Source organism: Biomphalaria glabrata, chromosome 1 (genome assembly GCF_947242115.1).
Source record: "Biomphalaria glabrata chromosome 1, xgBioGlab47.1, whole genome shotgun sequence".
Taxonomy (NCBI): Eukaryota; Metazoa; Mollusca; class Gastropoda; family Planorbidae; genus Biomphalaria; species Biomphalaria glabrata.
The window spans coordinates 35,205,949-35,215,825 of record NC_074711.1 but is presented as its reverse complement, the minus strand read 5'-3'; positions in this window follow the sequence as shown (position 1 = coordinate 35,215,825).

Here is a 9,877-nt window from a genome sequence, read left to right as displayed (position 1 = left end):
AAATTCGCAGATATAAGGAACGAATTTATGTAAAAATGCTTTTGAAACACAAATTTGAAGGCTAATTTCATTAAATAATGAAATCAATAGACTATATTTTATATTTTCATGTGTCAAAGTAAAAAAAACAAACTATCTGTGCTTTTAAAAATTAGATCTAGATATAGATCATTTCGATCTAAACATGGTAAACATGGCCTTGATCCATAAAATAAAGTAAAGAAACACAATAGTCAATAATTGCATCAATTCTTATCTCACACTAACTGAATCAAACGTTATCACATAATTAATTTTTTTTTATTTTTTAAAAGGAACGATCTTTACACTGGAATGTCTTTACATTTAGATTAGGCTACTCATTTTTTGTCACACAGAAAATTTGTCTTATTGGTTGGAGGGGGGCCCACCAAGATGTTCTTGAACCCGGGCCCACGGGTACCTTGCTACGCCACTGTCCGTCCCTTAACTATAGGTAACATTTTTACTTTCATCCTCTAGGCCTTCTTTGACACTTATGTCCGTTCAGCAGTTTTGTTCGCCCCACCCACATTTCCTTATCTTATTAATAGCTGTCCAGATGTTTAATTAGCATACCTATTCCATCATGCTGTTATGGTCAACACTCTTAAGGGCCTTCCTTTACCTATACCTTCCTCGCCTCTCCTTTTTTTAAATCTACCCATTCAGCTGGATACTCTAGTTCAGGGGTTCTAAACCTGTATGTCGCGACCCCTTTGGGGGTCGAATGACCATTTGCTAAGGGACGCCTAAGACCTTCTGAAATTTGGGTTTTCGTCTATTTTTAATCAGAATTTTTTTCCCTACAAATTATGAAACGATCGTCAAGAGTCAAATAAATAAACTAAAAAAAGTGAGGGTGTTAAATATAAAAACCCGGGCCTACTGCCAGAGAATACAGAGTGTGCTTTGAGATAGTAGGTGTGAAATCTTTCTTTAAGATAGACATGTTTTTCATTTGTAGTTACTATTTTTTTTAATGTCATTCGAAAATAGAGGCGGGAGACCAAATCTCCACTGACGTAGCATTGGCATTTTTCAACAGTTGGAATTACTGTCCATCGAACTTTTGACGTAACGCCATTGTGGACCAAACTCTATTTCTATGTTGAAGATTTCAGCAGGTCGTGAAGTTATTGAAAGTGGTCCTATATTCATTACGAAACATCCCATGAACATCGCGAACAAATGAATGTTAGAAAAGAAAATATAATGGATGATTTGTTACGGTATGGTTTTACTTCAATATTCAAGCATGTATTTGTGAGCTTGCGCTCCCAGAGCTATATTTTTATATATTTTATTTTTATAGGCTAGTGCCAAACTTATTATTTCTACTTCCGCTTTTTGTGTATAAAAAGTGATGCCACGCTGTTTTAAAAACAGTTCAGTGTACAGTTGACCAGTGGTCAGTACCATATCTGTCTGTGTGACAGCTGAAGATATTTGTGGTCTGTCGTCTAATTATATTTGTATTCCTGTACCTGGGACGACCTGCTATTATAACTGCTGCTGTGTAACTGCTGTGTAACTGCTGTGTTACTGCTTTTAACTGCTGCCTTTTAGCTGCTGAATATTACTGCTTATAGATCTAGCTGTTGTTTATAACTGCTGTTGTTAGATCTATTCTAATTCTAGGGAATCTAGGATCTAGTGTTATTTTTCTTTATTATCGCCTTAGTAAACTTAGTTATATTTATAGTCTGTTTCTCAGTTCTGTTCTTAGTGAATAGTAAGGTACTGAGCCTAAGGATTTATAAGATATTCTTGTTTTAGTGTTAGTGTTATGAGTGTAATAGTAGGATATTGTAGATCTAGACTAGTTTATTGTAGTGTGTTTGTGTAGATCTAGGTCAGTCTAGTGTAGTAGTTGTAGTGATTTAGTTAGATAGTTGGTTTGGTTAGTTTGTTAGTGTTTGTAGTGTAGTGGTGTAGATTTAGAGGGTTTTAGTTAGTTGATGGGTTCAGTAGTAGTGATTAGTCAAGTTAGTGTATATATTATTTTTTATTATTGATTTATTTTTGTATGTAAATAAAGTTTCTTTTTGTTTTATTTATCGTAAACTAAAGTTTGTTATCTTGTTTTCATTTAGTTGAGTTAGTATAGTTAGTTGTCTGGTTACTTAGGCTACTCTAGCCCCTTGGTCACCATACCGAGGTGCACAGATTGAGCCCACCCAGTAGCGCAAACATCTGCCTACTGTTGGTAAATTTTAATGTTGAGCAGCAGAGAATAGGTCATCTCTCTCTATCCCACTCGCGCCTGCCTGACCTGCTCACATTTTTGGTGTCAGAAGTGGGATCTGTGCTTGAGTGACCAGACTTGTATTTTTTATTGGCATAGATTAGGTTTGCGTAGGAGTTTAGGCATTGATAGGCGGTATAGATAGTGTTAGTTTAGTTGTTTTTTTTGGTATTGTTATTGAGAGGTTAGTAGGCTTTAGTTTTGTTGAGTAGTTAGGTAGATGAACAGCGAGGCAGCAGCAGCAGCAAGAATGCAGCCGTCTCAGACAGTGATCTTGGTGCCTAGGACAGAGATGAGTATCCGACGCTTCCATGGTGATGGTCCTGCCAGGGAAGTGGAGGAGTTCCTTCAAAATGTTGAGAGAGCTTGGAAGTCTCAACACATGGTGCATCCAGAGGAAAAATGTGACTTCCTCTTTGCACATCTAGGTGAGGCAGTGAAGGCGTGGGATAGAGAGATAAAGATTGAAGGCCAGCTAGCTGCGCTCTCCAAGCAAGTGGAGGAGCTTACAGCCCAGATTGTGCTCCTACAACTTTCGGGACAACAGAACTCTAACTGTCCCCACTGCAACCACCATCAACCTGATCACATTAGCGGCAAGGTGAGACAGATTGCCTCACAACCAAAGCGCACTCTTAACCATAAGAGGCCAACGATGAAGAACAGGAAATGCTACACATGTGGCAAACCTGGCCATCTTGCAAGAAATTGCAGGCTGCAGAACAGGTTCCAAGGTCAGCGAAAGAAGCCAGGGAACCGGGCTCACCAGCAACACCCTTCTAGAAGCAACTGCTCGAATTGTGGAAGCCGGGACCATTTCACCCGAGCTTGCCCTGATGTCGCTGCAGCAGTGAATCACGTTCAGGTTGCCTCAGTTGAACAACCACAGGCAGTACAACTGCAACCTGCCCCCAAGCCAACAGAATTGTCGATTGAGGTGCCACAGAATCCTAGGCGATCCAACACCGCTCCCGATTCAATTGTTCGCAGAAACCAACCCGCAGTGGCAGAAATGATGTCGATTCATTCAGAAGTTGCCTCACCTGACACTTCCAGTAGTCATGCAGAAGGAGGTAGGGAAACAAATCCTTTCCTACAGTTTCATCCGGTCCAACCAGAATCCACCTTGCTTTCCCATGAGGTTCCTGAGTTGCAGAAGAAAAGGAACGACCTTCTGAACATTGGGTGCAGAGTTCTTGTTGAACAGAGAGTCAGAGGCCAGGGAAGAATGTTCATGCAGTATGAACCCTCGTGTTTTGTAATTACTGCAGTACCCAAGTATGCTTCTGGCTGGTACATGGTAGAAGCAGAAGACGGCAGTACTTACAGATATGTACGAGAGGAGGAAATGAAGTTTGTTTCCTCACCATACTAGCATAATTCTTCATTTTGTATATTTGTCATTTTTATTTAATATGTTGGTTGCATTCCAATGTATCGAGATGTATTAGTTTGTAATAACTCTATGAGAACATGTTATCTACATGTGTATTTAAAAGTTTTTTTAAAGCTTAGTAGTTGCTGTACCTATTTGAGAATGTACAGAATCAAGAGTATTTTATTGTGTTTTTAGCTGATGAAGTGTATTTTTTTTTTTGCTTTTGTCCTTGTAAAGCAATGTAATCTAAGTCATGTCATGGAGATGTATATTTTTGTGTGAAATAGATTTTAGTGTGTATTTTCTTTGATGGTATAATATGTCAGCAGTATGTATGTAATGCATTTTAAGTAGTTTGTTAGTATTTTGTTTTGCGAGGACGCAAAAATTTAAGGCGGGATGAATGTGAGCTTGCGCTCCCAGAGCTATATTTTTATATATTTTATTTTTATAGGCTAGTGCCAAACTTATTATTTCTACTTCCGCTTTTTGTGTATAAAAAGTGATGCCACGCTGTTTTAAAAACAGTTCAGTGTACAGTTGACCAGTGGTCAGTACCATATCTGTCTGTGTGACAGCTGAAGATATTTGTGGTCTGTCGTCTAATTATATTTGTATTCCTGTACCTGGGACGACCTGCTATTATAACTGCTGCTGTGTAACTGCTGTGTAACTGCTGTGTTACTGCTTTTAACTGCTGCCTTTTAGCTGCTGAATATTACTGCTTATAGATCTAGCTGTTGTTTATAACTGCTGTTGTTAGATCTATTCTAATTCTAGGGAATCTAGGATCTAGTGTTATTTTTCTTTATTATCGCCTTAGTAAACTTAGTTATATTTATAGTCTGTTTCTCAGTTCTGTTCTTAGTGAATAGTAAGGTACTGAGCCTAAGGATTTATAAGATATTCTTGTTTTAGTGTTAGTGTTATGAGTGTAATAGTAGGATATTGTAGATCTAGACTAGTTTATTGTAGTGTGTTTGTGTAGATCTAGGTCAGTCTAGTGTAGTAGTTGTAGTGATTTAGTTAGATAGTTGGTTTGGTTAGTTTGTTAGTGTTTGTAGTGTAGTGGTGTAGATTTAGAGGGTTTTAGTTAGTTGATGGGTTCAGTAGTAGTGATTAGTCAAGTTAGTGTATATATTATTTTTTATTATTGATTTATTTTTGTATGTAAATAAAGTTTCTTTTTGTTTTATTTATCGTAAACTAAAGTTTGTTATCTTGTTTTCATTTAGTTGAGTTAGTATAGTTAGTTGTCTGGTTACTTAGGCTACTCTAGCCCCTTGGTCACCATACCGAGGTGCACAGATTGAGCCCACCCAGTAGCGCAAACATCTGCCTACTGTTGGTAAATTTTAATGTTGAGCAGCAGAGAATAGGTCATCTCTCTCTATCCCACTCGCGCCTGCCTGACCTGCTCACATATTGAAATACTCCGGTGAATCCTTTGTAAAGAAGTTCTATCTGCGGATGAACAAATGTCCGAGCTTTGCCGATAAGGACATCCAGTATTTTAGTTTTAAAGGCTGATGAAATTAAAAAAAAAGAAAAGAATTGACTCAGGTGGCAAATATCCTAATCAAAACATAGCAGCCGTTTAAGCTTTTTTTTTTTTTTTTTTTGAGTGGCTCTCAGAATTCCTAGAGCTGTGAAACCTCACTACTAAGGAGTCAGTTAGCGGTCAAAGACATTACTTGAGTTATGTTTGAAGCCGAATCCATAAATTAATTTAGTACAATTCTTTATCTAATGACAGTGTTCAAAGGAGAATAGCTGATATGTTTGTTGATATTATCGATCAGGAACTGATGTCCGATCCATTTTCAATATTCAGCATTCAGCTTAATCAGTCCGCTGGCTTTGCAAATTGTTTACAATTACTGGTTTAAGTGAGCTAGATACATAGGCTACTAGTGATTTTAAAAACAAGTTTCTATTTTGCAAACCTCCCGAAACGACCTCTACAGCATGTGATGTAATTGACAAAGTTTGTTAGTAAGATCTCTTGCAAAATATTTGTGGTGTCTGCACAGGTTGCTAATGTATTTATATATATATGTATTTATATATATGTATTTCAAGTATGCTTGAATGTCGGTCTGGATTTCAATGTTTGGTACAAAAGTCTTCGGAAATCACTGTTTGATTTATGGAAATACATTAGCAACGAAGACACTGCCACAAGAACTACATCGATAGAGATGCAGCTAATAATGATTTCTCTTCTATGTCAGTTACACAATTTTGGCTCCATTGTTTGTAATCTTATCGGGTTCTATCAGATTTTTTTTTATGCGCCTTCTTCTTCCATTTCCAACAACATATCTTTTAGAAACTGGGATGTCCAGGCTCTTAGTTATCAAGTCTAAGTTCAGAAGTAGACTTGAGGCAGGAGATCTCGTTCTTTGTGATCTTACAATGACTCCCTAGAACTCCTGATTTGGTGAAACAAAAACAAGCACAACCTTTGCACTAACGTTGGTGTCTTTGCAAAGACTGTCGCAACAATATTTTTGTATCAATGTAGTTTACTGTATCAATGGCTGTACGTTTACCATTATTAGGCCTAGGTTTAGTTTTAAAATTTCAGTTGACATATTTTACACTAAATTAAGCTCTTGTTCAGTTTCTAACAATAAAAATATATCGTGGATATCAGATATATGAATTTTAATAACGATTTTATAACAGTGAAATCCCATTTAGCTAGGCCTATAACAAAACAAAAAAACTTTGCTGAGGGTCGCCGCATAGTTGAAAATTGTATTTGGGGGATCGCGAACCTAAAAAGGTTGAGAACCGCTGCTCTAGTTAAAACCTAATTGAGTGCTAGACAGATTGGCGGCTCTATAAGTAATAAAACTTTTTATCTATATGTATAATTCTCTTCATGGCTCAAGAGTTTGGCCGAGAAGAAGTAAGAAGAAGTAAAGGAAAGATCACTCTCTTGGGGGGGGGGAGAACAAGTATTCACCGGTCACTACGGATGGCTGCCTGGTGGTGCGGTTTGCGGTTTGCGCGCTGGACTGTCGTTTGGATTTATCCATAGTCCGAAACATGTAAAACATACAAACATTTTACAAACACTAAATAGCAGCGCCTGGCTTAACCATTGTGACCAAGAAGTCATGGAAAGAGAACAAGTAATCTACTATGTATATTTACAGGTCACTAAACAGCAGTGCCGGACTTAAAAATTGTGAGGCCCTATGTGAAACAGATTTCACGGGGCCAAGTTTGGGTAGGGAAGCGGATAATAAGTGAAATTTAAGAGTTTGTATTAGAAAATAAATTCGTCTATGCATTGTATTCATTCTTTACTACGTAAATAATTACTTTACGAGCCTTGCGTGTAGCAAAGTCATAGAGTCAAAGAGTATATCATAACAATTCTGTTTTCTACATAGATCACGCTCAATAGCAAGAATTACCAAATGTTTCAATCTATCTTTGAGAATTGTTGACCTCAAGACTTCTTCGTTAGTTTGAGACGCGAGAAGCTTTTTTTCACCAGATTACACAATTACGGCTAAAGCATAATACCGTTTTTATTTATCGCGCCTAGGACTGGCGTTTTCCATATTGAATGGCACCCCAAAACGACACTTTTTGTTTATATATTCCGTATATTTTAAGTACTTTTTCGCATCTTTTGCAATTTCGGGAGATTTCCAGGAGCTCCTGGTAAATCGACAAGAGGTTGCGGGAAATCTGTTTTAAGTTATAAAATGATTTAATTTAATAATTTATAGGCCTACACCTTGAATTAGCGCGGGTCCTATGAAAGTGTGGATCCTATAAAAGTGCGGGGCCCACTTATGAAGTTTTTTTTTGTTTGTTATCTTTGAGTATTTGAAAAATATTTATTTATTTATTTTTATTTATTTGTTTACATTTTTCACCAAACTTAACATAGGCCTACCTATTGGACATTTAAAAAATTAAAAAAAAGATAAAAATGATCAGTTTACTTTTTAATGTCTGCCTTCCCAAACGACTTTATTCTTTATGGGGAGTTGTGTGCAGGAAAGCAGGGTGGAGCGGCACCTTCGACATATGGGTCACGGGTGGAGAGGGGTCAACACAAGTGTTACAAAGACACCCTATTATTGCACCTCATGGCGTGAAGCCGTGAGTGTCGGAGTCTCAAAATACAAGGCAAAAAAGATCGGCCAGCATGAAAGAACGCAGAGCTAAAAAATAAATAAATAAGCAGGCTTATCTGTAGTTGACAAATTACCCATGCCATGTGTAATGCCAGCTTTTTAAAGCCAGGGTTGGGCCTGTGGTCCTAGTCATTTCATTTGTTATTTTATCGGGTCCAGAGGATTTTCTTGACTTGAGACTTTTTAGAGCAGTATTGAGCTCATTTAGAGTGAAGGGAGTGTCAAAGATCTGGCAGTTGACTGTTGGAGCTTTTTCTTCTTTCTTTAAGATATTACTAAAGGCCTGGTCCAGTTGTTTTCTTGGCTTTGACTTGTTAATGCTGGCAAAATATTTATTGAAGGTTTCAGCCACAGGAATGGAGAACCGCAAACATAATACCCATTTTAAAGAAAAATAAACCACCTGGAGACCCAAACAGTTATAGACCAATATCTCTAACATCCAACATTGGCAAAATGACAGAAAAAATGATCAATAACCGACTTTATTGGTGGCTAGAAAGTACTTGCTCACTCCACAATGCACAAGCTGGCTTCAGGAAAGCAAGTAGAACAGAAGACCACCTCTTTCGTTTTATCCAGGGTTTCATGAAAACACGCACACTACAGCAGTATTTATAGATTTGCAACAAGCCTATGACAGAGTGTGGAGAAAAGGTCTATTTTTGAAGATGAAAAAAATGGGCATCCATGGAAAAATGTACAGCTGGATCAGGGCATTCCTAAAAAACAACCATCCAAACCCGATTCGAAAATGAAATCTCTAGTAAAAAAAGTTTGGAAGAAGGACTACCACAAGGTTCAGCCCTTAGCTGCACTCTCTTTCTAATCTTCATGAATGACCTCCCGGATCTCATTTCGGTCAATAAGGCACGTTATGCAGACGACCTTTTAATTTGGATTACAGAGAAATATCCAGTGCTGACTAGATCCAAACTAAATAGAGCCCTCACAACTATCTTCACGTATTCAAAATTATGGAAAATGGAAATAAACAAAGAAAAGTCAGTTTATTCAATCTTTAGCCACAGCAACAAAAAGGCAAAAAGAAACTACATCCTAAAAATAGATTCACAACCAATAAATAAAGAAGAAAATCCAACATATCTTGGTGTAAAACTAGACCAAAGGCTGTCTCTAAAACACTTTATGGCAGATTTAAAAGAAAAGGCATCACAAAGATTAAACATAATAAAACACCTAGCAGGAATATCCTGGGGAGCTGAAAAGAAAACCTTAAGACAGTTATACACTGGATATGTCAGATCTGTAATGGATAACTGTCTCTCCATACAAGTAGCTGCCAACAAAACCTATCAATCATCATTAGACACAATCCAAAACCAAGCCTTGCGGCTAATTAGTGGAGGTATGAGAACTACTCCCACAGCAGCCTGTGAAATAGACTCCAATATTGAACCTCTTAAGTTAACGCGCAACAGATCAGCATTAGAAGCTATTGAGAGATACCGAAGGTTGGAGGACGATCATCCTAATAAATTACTAACACAGAGAAATAGAAAAAACAACCAAAAAAAGCAAAGGACTCTGATCCAACTTACTGACGAACTAGCCCTAAAACACCACCTACCCAACAACAGAGAAAAAATTACCAGATTTTCAAACATAACGCCCGGATTAAACTACAAAGAACCAACCATCAAAACACATTTACTAAATAACACCTTAACAAAAGAATCAAATCCACTGGAGCTCAAAGTAGGCACACTTGAAACAATTGAAAGCTATAAAAAAACAGCTATCCATATATATACAGACGGATCGGCTTTCAAAGCCTGCATCAATGCTGGTCTTGGTGCCTTCCTGGTCTTCCCTAAAAATAAACACTTTGAGATAAGCGCACCCTGTGGCGATTACTGCTCAAACTTCCAAGCCGAAATTGAGGCAATTTCCATAGCACTACAGACAGTGGAAAACAAATTATATGAAAGAGTGCAACCACCATCAGATATTGTTGTCTTTACAGAAGCCCAATCTACTCTGCAAGCACTTAACAGCCGCACCTCAAACAGCCCAAGAGAGTTGACAACACTCATTGTGATAATC